General features: G+C 41.8%; 1 non-coding gene across 1 annotated transcript; it reads left to right on the top strand.

The window, feature by feature from the left end:
* TRNAC-ACA lies at window positions 11927-11998 on the top strand. The gene has a single exon. It is a non-coding gene; the product is annotated as a tRNA-Cys (tRNA).

Raw genomic sequence — 12918 nt, 5'->3', positions numbered from 1 at the left:
CTTTTCTGGGCTCCAAAATAGCTGCAGATGGTGATTGCAACCATCAAATTAAAAGACATGTACTCCTTGGAAGAAAAGTTATGACCAACCTAGATAGCATGTTCAAAAGCAGAGACAAACAAAATCAGTCTAGTCAAGGCTATGGTTTTCCCAGTGGTCATGTATGGATGTGAGAGTTGGACTGTGAAGAAGGCTGAGTGCCGAAGAATTGATGCTTTCGAACTGTGGTGTTGGAGAAGACTCTTGAGAGTCCCTTGGACTGCAAGGAATCCAACCTGTCCATTCTAAAAGAGATCAGTCCTGGGCGTTCTTTAGAAGGACTGATGCTAAAGCTGAAACTCCAGTACTTTGGCTACCTCATGAGAAGAGCTGACTCATTGGAAAAGACCCTGATGCTGGGAGGAATTGGGGGCAGAAGGAGAAGGGGACGACAGAGGATAAGATGGCTGGATGGAATCACGAACTCGATGGACATGAGTTTGAATGAGCTCTGGGAGTTGGTGATGGACATGGATGCCTGGCATACTGCGATTCATGGGGTCGCAAAGAGTCGGACATGACTGAGAAACTGAACTGAACTGAATAGGTGTGCAGTGGTATCTCAAGGTGGTTCTAATCTGCATTTTTCAAATAACCAATGATTATCTTTTTATGTGTTTAATTTGCCATCTGTGTAACCTCTTTGGTGAAGTGACTGCACATATTAAAAAGTTGTATTCTTACCTATTTTGAGGATAAACACAACTTTTAGACAGAATTCTCACAGGTCAAGTTTGAGTGAATGGAACCAACTTCAATAACTATATAAAGAGGACTATTTTTAAAAGTATAAAATACACAAAAGAACATAGAACTCCAGGGGGCAATAAAATTGCAAAGTGTCATAAAAATTTTTACTGTTGTTTTATTATTGAGTTTTCTGTGTGTGTGTTTTAACATATTCTGGATGGAAATCCTTTATCAGAAATGTGTTTTGTTTTATCCAAATCTTTGGCTTGCATTTTTAATTATCCTAACAGCATTCCATGAAGTTTTAAAAAGTTAATGAGGCCCAATTTATCAGTTTTCTGTTTTACGGATCGTAGTTTTGGTGTCATGCCTAAGTCATCTTTGCTTTACTCATGATGAAAAATATCCTTCTATGTTTTCTTCCAAAAGTTTTATAGTCTTAGATCTTACATTTAGGTCTATGATCCATTTTGACTTAGTATTTTATAAAGTATGTGTCAAATTTTATTTATTTATTTGTAAATGGCTACCTAATTATTACAGCACATTTTTGTTTTAAAAGAGACTATGATTCCTCAAATTGCCTTCATGCATTTGTAAAACACAGTTGATGGAGCAATTGCTTTCTTCCTGGACTCTGTCTTGTCCCTTTAAACAAGGCTCTGTGTCTTCAGAGTTGGCTGCATATCAGGTAGACACTGTTTTTTCCTCGTGGTTTCAGGATGGTTGATAGCTGCTCCTGGAACCCAACTATTCAGCTTTCAGTGTAGTAAAAGACAAGCATCGTTGACTCAGTATTCTCCATAAAATTCCTAAGTCCTGAGTTAGACTGCATCTGATTAGATCAGTTTAGGTCTTGTGATACTAACTTAGAACGCTGCTGAGAGCACAACTCATCTCCTCCACCTGTAGGACTAGGAACAGAGCTCCACTCAGACCTCACAGACTAAGAGTTAGAGAAGAATGTGTCCTCCAAAGAAAAGCCTGTTCGCATTGTTATGGTGGGGAAAATATATGCTGGATGGCTGAAGAACAACTAAATAAACAATAGCAATCAAACACTGCAACAAATACTCATTACTGCTCCTGACTCAAGGATTTCATAGTGTAACGGGACATAAGCATGAAAGAAAACAAAATGTAATACAGTGTGAAAGCGTAGCAACTGAAATGAGTCCCAGGTACAGATGAGGGAGTAATTTAATCTGTCTGGGTGTTCTGGGAGGATTTCACAGATAGGATCTATGAAACAGGTTTCTAAAAATGGTTTTAAAATGCTTTAGTCAATGTAATGCTTAAGTAAAATTTAAAGTGCACAAGTTGTAAGTATACAGCTCAATATATTATCAAAATGTGAACTCAAAACATTAACTTCCCCAAAGCACCAGTGTCCCCTTCTCTCAAAAAGTAATTTCTATGCTGAGTTCTAAACTATAGATCATAAAATTTTACCGTTTTAAAAAATAATATACATGGGATTTCCAGTGTGAGATTCATCCAGGTAGTCGCATGTAGCTATTTTGCATTACCTAATGACTGGTGATGCTGGGCATCTTTCCATCTACCATTGGCCATTTAGATTTTTTTTTTTCCTTGGGGTGAAGAATCAAAAAACTTAAGTCTTTTGTCCATTTTTCTATAGAATTATTGTCATTAATTTAGTATTGGTTTTTAGAAGTTCTTTTATACGCTGGATATGAATATCGCAAGTATGTCCTCCCATAGTGAGGCTTGCCATTTCACTCTCTTAATGGCGTCCTTTTTATGCACTGCTGCTGCTGCTGCTGCTGCTGCTGCTGCTGCTGCTGCTGCTGCTGCTGCTAAGTCACTTCAGTCGCGTCCAACTCTGTGCGACCCCATAGACGGCAGCTCACCAGACTCCCCCGTCTCTGGGATTCTCCAGGCAAGAACGCTGGAGTGGGTTGCCATTTCCTTCTCCAATGCATGACAGTGAAAAGTGAATGTGAAGCCTCTCAGTTGTGTCTGACTCTTAGCGACCCCATGGACTGCAGCCTACCAGGCTCCTCCATCCATGGGATTTTCCAGGCAAGAGTATTGGAGTGGGGTGCCATTGCCTTCTCCTTTTATGCACAGAGGTTCTTAATTTTAATAAAGTCCAATTTATCAATATTTTCTTTATGGTTAGTGCTTTCTGTGGCTTGTCCAATAAATCTTTTCAACTTGAAAATAAACATGATACCTTCGTATTCTCTTTTAGAAGCTTATTATTTTACTTTTTACATTTAGATCTACAAATTATTTGGGATTTATCGTGTGAGGCTAGTCTTAATCCTTAGTATTTACATGTAAATCTCAGAATTAGTTTCTCAATTTCCATAAAAACACTAACTGGGAATTCAACTGGAATTACATTAAATTTATAAATCAATTGGCAGAATCTTGATATTACTATGGTATGGAGCCCTCCAATCCATAATTATGATTTGTCTCTGCCTTTATTTAGATGTTTATAATTTTTAACCAGTCTCTTAGAGTTTTCCATGTACTGGTCTTACACATCTTTTGTTAGATTTATTTCTAGTTATTTGATATTTAAAGTTATTTATTTATTTATTATTCTGGCTGTGCTGGGTCTTTGTTGCTATATGTCGGCTTTCTGTAGTTGCAGCGAACAGGGGCTACTCTCTAGTTGTGGTGCGAGGGCTTCTTATAGCAGTGGCTTCTCGTGGAGCACAGGCTCTAGGGCACGCGGGCTTCAGTAGTTGCACGTGGGCTCAGTAGTTGTGACACACAGGCTTAGTTGCCTCATGCACGACATGTGGAATCTTCCCCGACCAGGGATGACACTCACATACCCTGCATTTACAGGCAGATTTCTTAACCACTGGACCACCATTGGAATCTGGTATTTCGTATTTTAAAATATTATAGGCAGATTTTTTTGTCTAAATCTTTTCTGGTAAATAAAAATATATTTGATGATTTTATGTTTATCTGGATAGATTGGGTTTTGAAAGCTTGTTTTCTCATGGGAGGTAGGTTGAGTTGTGTGCCTCAGTGTCTTCTCTGAGTCTCCCAGATGCACTCACTGCACCTGGGGCTCAATACTTCGGGGGCAGTGCTCATACTGTAGTGAAGGAAGGCCACATTCCCATAGAGCAGCATGAGGCTGGCACCCTATGCACTGTGCAACCTTGCCTACCTTATTAGAAGTAAGTGAGAGGTGGCAGCTGTTGATAGATTTACCCTTCACTGGATTGGAAAATGCCTCTCTTTAATGACTAGCCTACTTATTTATTTTTTAGGACGTGATTTAAAGGTAATTTACTGGCATTCAACTTGGAATGAAGCAGCATTAGCAAGATCCAATTGTCCAGAACAGTGGTGAGTCTTCATGTTGCTCAGCTCCAAGAATAGATTCCTATTCTTGGAAGCTGTGCTGCTAGTGTTAAAGGGTCTTCTGTGGAGACATGGGCTGGCAGTGGTGTGCTGTGGGGACAGGGGCACTGGCAGCAGCAGTCCTAGAAGGTGCCCCTTGGTGTAAGCCCTCTTGGAGGTCGCCATCAACCCTACCATAGAGCCCAAAGGCTCATGACTAGTCTATTCATGACTAAGAGGGAATGATTTCCTTCCTTCAACCTACGAATGAGTTCCCTTCACCTCTTTTCCATAGCGTAACTCATATTAAATTGTATTACCAAGAGTGCTTCTCTTTGCTCTGGAATCCAAGCTCTGATTCTTGACTTAGCAAGGAAGAAAGGGAAAGTAATGTTATGAAAGATGGGGGAAGTGGTGAGTGATCTGGATAGGGCTGCTGTGTAGAGTGGTACAGTTTGGTAATGCACAAAGGCCCTTGGTGAGAGAGAGAAGACTGGAAAAAGAGGGCTGATATCCAGTTCTTTTCTAGTCGTCAGGCTGTGTGCCCTGATGTGGGGCTGTATCCATGCACAGGGGACACTTTCTCCTGATCAACCTACCAGGTGGGGCACCATTTTCCATTTTACACAAAAGTAGCTTATAGGCTAGAGGATACCCTGGCTAGGCCTTGAGGGTTGACTCTTCTCTACGTTGACCACCAATGGCTTCCCTTATCAGCTTCTGTTGGCACAGATTAGCGGTGTTGCCAGGATGCTGACAAAATGTTTCTGGAAAACTCCTTGCCCTCTTTTACCTTTTCTGTTTCCCTTTGTTGATTCTTCTCTCCTGCCTTTCTGAGCCTGAGCCAGGAACCCTCCTGTTATTAAAAGCAGTCCCAGTTGCCCATACCTTTCATTTCCTTTGAATTACATTAATTGCCTGACAGCTAAAAAGTGAGCTGGTATTTTCAGATTTCAGCTGCTGGTCGGCAAGAAATATTTACCAGCTCCTGCAGATTTATAAAGATGCCACAGAGATGCCTGGAGACTAACAATCAGAAAATACAACAGCAAAACAGCACTATTTTTCAAGGTTAAACGCTCAGAATGCTAAGAAGAAATTGTCCATAAAGCAAAATAGGGGTTCAGAAGCAGGCAGCCTGCACCCTGGACAAAAGAAAGGAGCTGGAGGTTTAAAATAAGATTTCACAGCTTCACAATAATTATGAATTTAATAAGGGGAGCTTTATTTTTAATTTAGTTCCAGTCTAGCAGCCAGTCTCCTCCCTCCCGTCCCCTCTCCACAGCGTGGTAATGCTCTTTAATGTGGTCCTAAGGCTGAGGTCGCAGTGAGAGCTGGGAAAGGCCCCCAGCCATAAGACCTTCTGATGAAGCAGTATTAGACAGATAATGTCCCTGCCTCTCTGCAGGCAGATGGGACTAACTCCCACTGGCTTTACTCCCTCCTGGCAATCAGAGAGGTGTCTTGCTGTGTAGGAAGACAGTAGGCTCTGAAAATTCCAAGACAGAAAGTTTTTTCTTTCCCTCTGATTGGACCCTAGGCTTTGTCTCCTATTCTCCATGAACAGCCAAGGCCACCAATCATGGTCACAGACCCCCCGGCCAACATCCACTCCAATGCTTACTTTCCCCCCAAATAGAGTAATTTAAATGCGGTTGGCAAAGGACCACAGATTTCCCCAAAATGCTCTTCCATAGACTATATTTTAGTGTGAACTGTTTTCAGGGTCATCCATATTAATTTATTTGTTGTTCATTCATTCAACAAGTATTTGTTGAAGACCTACTTTTTGAGGTGCTCTCTTTTATTGAGGTTAAATTAAATGAGTTTAACACAAAATGAATCAATATAAAGTGAATAAATCAATGGCAGTTAGTACATTCACAGTGCTGGACAACCTCCATCTCCATCTATTTCCAAGATATATTATCACCCAAAATAAAAACACGTACCTGTTAAACAATTAGTTCCCCCAGCCTCTGATATCTATCAATATGCTCTCTGTCTCTTTTGATGTATCTATTTTTGATATTTTATATAAATGAATTCACATGAGACCACTCGCGTCCGATTTCTTACACTTAGCACAATGTTTCTGAGATTCATCCACATTGTAATATGCATCATACATCATTATTTTTATGGCCAGATAATATTCCATTTATGGATATACCATAATTTGTTTACCCACTCATCCATTGATTTGAATTGTTTCCTTTTTTTGGGCTACTGTGAAATGGGTGCTGTACATTCATATACCATTTGTTTGACTATGTTTTGATCCTTTGGGGAGTAGAATTGTTGGGTCATAGGGTAATTCTATGTTTGACTTGTTGAGAAACTGCCTAAGTACTTTCTTCAGGGTTGCACGATTTTACATTCTCATGTCAAATACTCTTGTACATGCTTGGAGCTATCATGAACAAAAATGACCCCTTACATTCTAACAGAGAGAGGTAGACAGTTAAATATAAGCATAATAGATAAATATGTACAGTGTGGAGAGTGATCTGTCTTAGGCCAAAAAGAGAATGTAAAGCAGGGTAAGGAAGACTGGAATGTCTCAGAGTTGTGGATGATGGATTATAGTTTTAAATAGGGTGGTCATGACAGGCCTCACTGAGAGGGAAGATTGGAAAAAGAACTAGGAAGAGGCGAGGGAGTGAGTCAAGTGAATATTGGGGAAGAGAGTCACAGTCAGAGGGAACAGTAAGTGCAAAAGTCCTGGGGACACCTAGCTTGTTTGAAGATCAGTGAAGATGCCAGTGTGGTTGAAACAGAGCGAGCAGGGGCTGGGAAGCAGGGTGAGGGAAGAGATCAGAAAAGTAGTGAATGGCAAGGTCATGTGGAGCCTTAACAGCTATTTTAAGGACTTTTCTTTTAAACTCAGTGACATGGAAGGCCATGAGAGGGTTTTGATCACAGGACTGATGTTTGAAAAGGAGGCGTTGCAGTAACCCAGGTGAGGCATGATGGTAGGTCATAGCAGAGTTAGAGAGGTGGAGGTGAAGAGAAGTGGTCAGCTTCTGGATATATATTGAAGGTAGAGCCAATGGAATTTCTCTATAAATTGGATGGGGATTGTGTGTGAGTCTGAAGGGTCTGACATCAGCAACTGGAAGAAAGTACTTGCCATCATCTAGGATGGGTCAAGGTGTGGATGGAATGGGGTCTGGGGGGGGGGAGCGGGGAGAAGATAGTCAGTTTTGGACATGTGTTTGAGATGCTTTGCCAACACTAGATGTCTACTAAGCTTTAGTCTCTGGAGCTTGTGTTGGAGTACAGTGCTGAGAGAGAGGAGTTGGAATGGCTGGAATTGAGTATGGAAGCCACATAGAAGCATATATGTTTGCTCTGACAGAGGTACTAGCTTTCTCCACTCTGATTTCAGGGGAAGTCCTTTATCAGGGGTCATAGAGAAATTTCTCCAGGATCCAGTTATGCCTGTAGAAAATAATAAATGGTAAAGATGGTGGCAAAAGGAAGAACATAACTCCTAACTTAAGGAATCTCAGTTCCAGCTAATTTTCTCACATGAGGATACAGGCTTAGTGTTGTTAGATCTTCAGATTTTTCAAGTCTGGATTCTTATGTGGAGTCTCCAAATTAAAAAAAAAACAGAATTAGCCAGCATATGTAAGATGTTACTTTTATCAGCTGGAGAAACTAGAATATGAACTATATGTTACATGAACTGGAATATGAACTGTATGTTACATGGCATATGAACTATATGTCATAGGTTACTATGGAACTATTGTCCATTTTCTGATGTGTGATAATGGAACTGTGGCTATATTGGAGATGGAGAATGTCCTTATTATTAAGAAATTTCCATGGAAATAGTCCAGGCTTCCTTAGTGGTTCAGTGGTAAAGAGTCCACCTGCAACGCAGGAGACGCAGGTTCGATCCCTGGGTCAGGAAGATTCCCCTGAAGAAAGAAGTGGCCACCCCCTCTAATATTCTTGCTTAGAGAATTTCATGGGCAGGGGAGCCTGGCAGGCTACAGTTTAAGGGCTCACAAAAGCTGGACATAACTGAGCGAGTAAACAACAACAAACTTGGAAGTATTCCAGAGTGAAATTTTCCATTGTCTGCAACTTGTTTTCAGATAGTTCAGGAAACAGTGTGTGTGTGTGTGTGTGTGTGTGTGTGTGTGTGTGTGAGGGATCTCTGAATATTATTATACTATTATTTGAACTTTTCTTTAGATTGAGAATTTTCAGTATAAGAAGTTAGGTGGGGTATGGGGAGGGAAAGCATAGGTCGAAGAAAAATATTTGCAGGCACAAGGTGACCTATAGGGGTTGTCAGTTTTTAACCTCTTCCCTAATAAAATATTTTTCGGTCTCATTACGTTTGCTATGGAAATGTTTTGATATATCTGCACATTCCTTAGGACCATTAGTGTCCTCCAAGTAGGGAACGTATCTTGTTCCTTGAATAACTTTGACCACCACTAGAATGGAAGAGCTCCAAAGCAAAATGATGGTTCCTACTGGTGTGTCTACAAATTATGCTGGACCAAGACGAGAGGAATTCAGTCACTGTGGTTCCTAAAAAATGGTAAGAAGGAGACTAAAATCCTCACTTGCAAGAAAAACACCATCTTGAAAGGTGGCTCTGATTAATTTGTTGGCAGACTCATGACAGATACAAGACACATGCCTTCCTCTATCTCACTCGCCCTCCTTCTGTCTGCATAACTGACTCCTAAAATCCCTTGTAGATCTATGCTGTAATTACTCATAGTCTGGGATCCAACTAGTCTGTAAATTCTCCTTGGTGTGTCTGTTTTCAGAACCTAGGACAGTGCTCAGCAATTGGCAGTTGCTCAGGAAGTAACTGTTGAAAGAATGAGCACATGTTCATCTATCTCTGATCATTGCTAGACAAAGGATTGTGCGTTTTAAACATATTTATTTATTTGGCCATGCTGAATCCTGGAGCATGCAAGATCTAGTTCCTTGACCAGGGATGGAATCCAGGCCCCATGCATTGGGAGCGCAGAGTCTTGGCCACTGGATCACCAGAGAAGTCCTCAGAAACCTGCATTTTACATCATATCTATTATTTGTTGGTGTGGGGCCTGTGTGAGATTTCTTATGTGAGTCTGGGAAATGCCGAGCGGTTGTATTTTTGGTGTTCAATTCTAGGTTCTTATTCCCACATAGGCACAGGACAGGTCCCTCTTAAGGAGCATAAAGAAACCATGTTCAGATTTCAGGTTGCTCATAAATCTGCTTCCTGCCTTATCATTTTTTATCTGCCTACTTCTATTTCCCCAGGGTTTGAAGGAAGTGCTTTACCTTAGAAATGATTCACTACTCCTGGGCCACCAAGGGCACCGAGAGCCACACAATAGAAGTTCCACTTCAACCTCCTACCCACCCCCCGTGAATTGTAATCACGGGGGAAAGCTGGGTGTTATCTTGGGGGTTATCAATGATTTCACAAAATACAACCTTTGTTTCTCCTGTGTCCAGTTTTCAAAAACTTACTACTCAAATCTCTGAAAGTCATCGCCCCTGAGGAAACATTTATCTTTGACATCTTTTGCACTGTATCCCCGTTCAGTCCTCTTTTCTGACATTGGATAAATGGCTCTGTGGGGTTTTGAATAAGAGTTACATCCTGCAGTATGTTTGTGTGTAGAAACCCTGCTCCCCACTCCTTGTATCCTCAGGCTAGAAGATGAGGGGATACCCAGTGAAGACAAATGGGTTTGGGTGATGTTATGGGTTGAATTGTGTAAACTCCTGTATCGCTGTTGACGCTGTCTGCTGAACCCAGCATAGGCACGATGCAAGCTAAGAGGCTGGAAGAAGACGTGAGGAGCTGCAGGAACTGCAGACACGTTTATTCTCGCTTGGCTGGCACAGCAGTCATGGCAGCAGCCATAGCATAACCCAACCCAGCACAACCTGTCTCCTGGCTGACACAGCAGCCGTAGAGGCAGACACGCTATATCTCTCCTCTCGTGGCTGACCCAACAGACACAGCCATGATGCAGGAGAAATACCGCTGCTGGAAGGTTGTTGCGGAACCAGAAAGACGCCGGGATTACGGCCTCTGGAGGAGAAGAACTCAATCTGGGGCCAGAGACGAGGCTAGATCGCTCAGAGCTTTCGTGTAATAAAGTTTTATTAAAGTATAAAAGAGATAGAGAAAGCTTCTGACATAGACATCAGAAGTCGGTAGAAAGAGAACCCCTCCCCCAAACTCCCTGCTAGTGTTAGCAAGGGAGTTATATACTTTTTAAGTAGTTATTCAGTTCAGTTCAGTTGCTCAGTTATGTCCGACTCTTTGCGACCCCATGAATCGCAGCACGCCAGGCCTCCCTGTCTATCACCAACTCCCGGAGTTCACTCAGACTCACGTCTATCGAGTCAGTGATGCCATCCAGCCATCTCATCCTCGGTCGTCCCCTTCTCCTCCTGCCCCCAATCCCTCCCAGCATCAGAGTCTTTTCCAATGAGTCAACTCTTCGCATGAGATGGCCAAAGTACTGGAGTTTCAGCTTTAGCATCATTCCTTCCAAAGAAATCCCAGGGCTGATCTTCAGAATGGATTGGTTGGATCTCCTTGCAGTCCAAGGGACTCTCAAGAATCTTCTCCAACACCACAGTTCAAAAGCATCAATTCTTCAGCACTCAGCCTTCTTCACAGTCCAACTCTCACATCCATACACGACCACAGGAAAAACCATAGCCTTGACTAGATGGACTTTAGTCGGCAAAGTAATATCTCTGCTTTTGGATATGCTGTCTAGGTTGGTCATAACGTTTCTTCCAAGGAGTAAGCGTCTTTTAATTTCATGGCTGCAATCACCATCTGCAGTGAATGTCTGGAGGTTGTAAAGATCTTACTAGACCCACTCCCATAATTTACATTTTAAGATAACAGGATTAGCCAGAAGGTTTTCAGGAAGGAGAAACTGTCCTCAAGCAGGATACACTGTTATTACATAATCCTTATACAGAGTTTAAACTGAGCTGTTTGTTGTGTAATCATCAGTTACACAACTTAAAGATAAAAACGTTTTATGTGACTAAGACCAAGGAATGTAGAGGAAAAAACGTTTGTCCTTTCCTCCTCCTTGAGAATTCCAGACCCCTCTCTCCTTGGGGAACCCTGGACTTTTTATCAACCTGCCTAGGAATTGACTCACTGCTTTATAGGTGGAGCCCACATATGCATATAGCCCAAAGTAGCTTGTGACCAAGCAGGTACCTCATCACGCACATCCCCAGTGCTATAAATGATCTCAGCTGTTACACAGTCATTGTTTACAAAACGCGGGGCTAGAGAGCCTGAACATGCCAAGTTGGCTAATTTGCTCCTTCCCCACAACTCCCCTCCCCGCCCAGCGCCCACCATTCATCGTTGAGGTCCAGATCTCCAGGACTTCAGAATGTGATTTTATTTGGAGGCAGGGCTACTGCAGATGTAATTAGTTAAGAGGAGGTCATCCTGAAGTTGGGTTGGCTCCTAATCCAGTATAACTAGTGACCCTATAAAAAGGGGAAATTTAGAGATAAACTTGTGTGAGAATACCATGTGAAGATGAAGGCAGAGATTTAAGTTAAGGAATGCCAAAGATTACCAGCAAGCCATCAGATGCTAGGAGAGAGGCATGGAACAGATTTTCCTCCCAGCCCTTAGGAGAAACCAACTCTGCCAGACCTTGGTCTCAGGCTTCCATCTTCCAGAGCTGTGAGACAATAACTTCCCATTGTTTAAGTCACCCAATTTATGGTCTTTTGTTACAGCAGCCACTGGAAACCAAAGCAGATGATACATTTATGATATTTGTCTAAAGGTCTGTATTTGCTTGGGAGTCAGTATAGTACATCTTCCCTGGTGGCTCAAATGGTAGAGCATCTGCCTACAATGCAGGAGACCCAGGTTCGATACCTGGGTTGGGAAGATCCTCTGGAGAAGGAAATGGCAACCCACTCCAGTACTTTTGCCTGGAAAATCCCATGGATGGAGGCGTGTGGTAGGCTACAGTCCATGGGGTCGCAAAGAGTCAGACACAACTGACCAACTTCACTTTCACTTTTTCACTTTCAGTATAGTATAGCGGTTAAGCACTTGGATTTTTAGAACCAGATACCTGAAGTCTGAATTCTAGTTGGGTAATCTGGGAATATTACTTATTATCTCTAGGTTTCAGTTTTCTCAAAAGAAATGGGGAATAATAGAGATTTAGACCTTACAGTACATCATGAGGATTAAGTGAGATAATGTATTTAAAGTGCTAAGTCCCATATCTGACAGGTAGTAAGCCCTTGAGGAGTGGTATTATTATTAGTAATAATCAGAAATACTTATTGACTCCAAAAGAGACCTTTACTAGGCAGAATATAAAAGTTACTTCTGGGAGCACACATCATCATAGATGGAACTTCCCCTCTCTCTGATCCCTGCTCTTAAGGTTAATGGTCTGGGGCTCCGTGCCATCTCTACGACTTCAGGGACTTCATCCATCTGTGAGTCAGGGATTGTTAAAACAGATGCACAAGAAGACCAACTTGCTATTTAAGCAAGTGAAGGTCAGGTGGTTCTAGAAACTGGGTGGGAATTAAAAGCAAACAGACAGGATCTTGCACTCACTCGCATTCAAACAACACATATTTTTTGAAAGTGCAGGATCTGACCAGCATGGGCTGTTTCTTTTATCTCCCATGAGCAGGAGAAGGGATGCAGCATAATAATCATTCCACAAAAACTGTCACTTGTTCAAATGTGTGTCAAGTGCTTGACATTACCTTAGAACCATACCCTTTAAAATTCTGTAAGGTCAGATAACCACATCATCCCCATTTTACAGATAAAGAAACTGA

Source organism: Capra hircus, chromosome 25, assembly GCF_001704415.2.
Source record: "Capra hircus breed San Clemente chromosome 25, ASM170441v1, whole genome shotgun sequence".
NCBI lineage: Eukaryota > Metazoa > Chordata > Mammalia > Artiodactyla > Bovidae > Capra > Capra hircus.
Note: the sequence above shows the minus strand (reverse complement) of the source record. Positions and strands in the feature narration are given on the sequence as shown.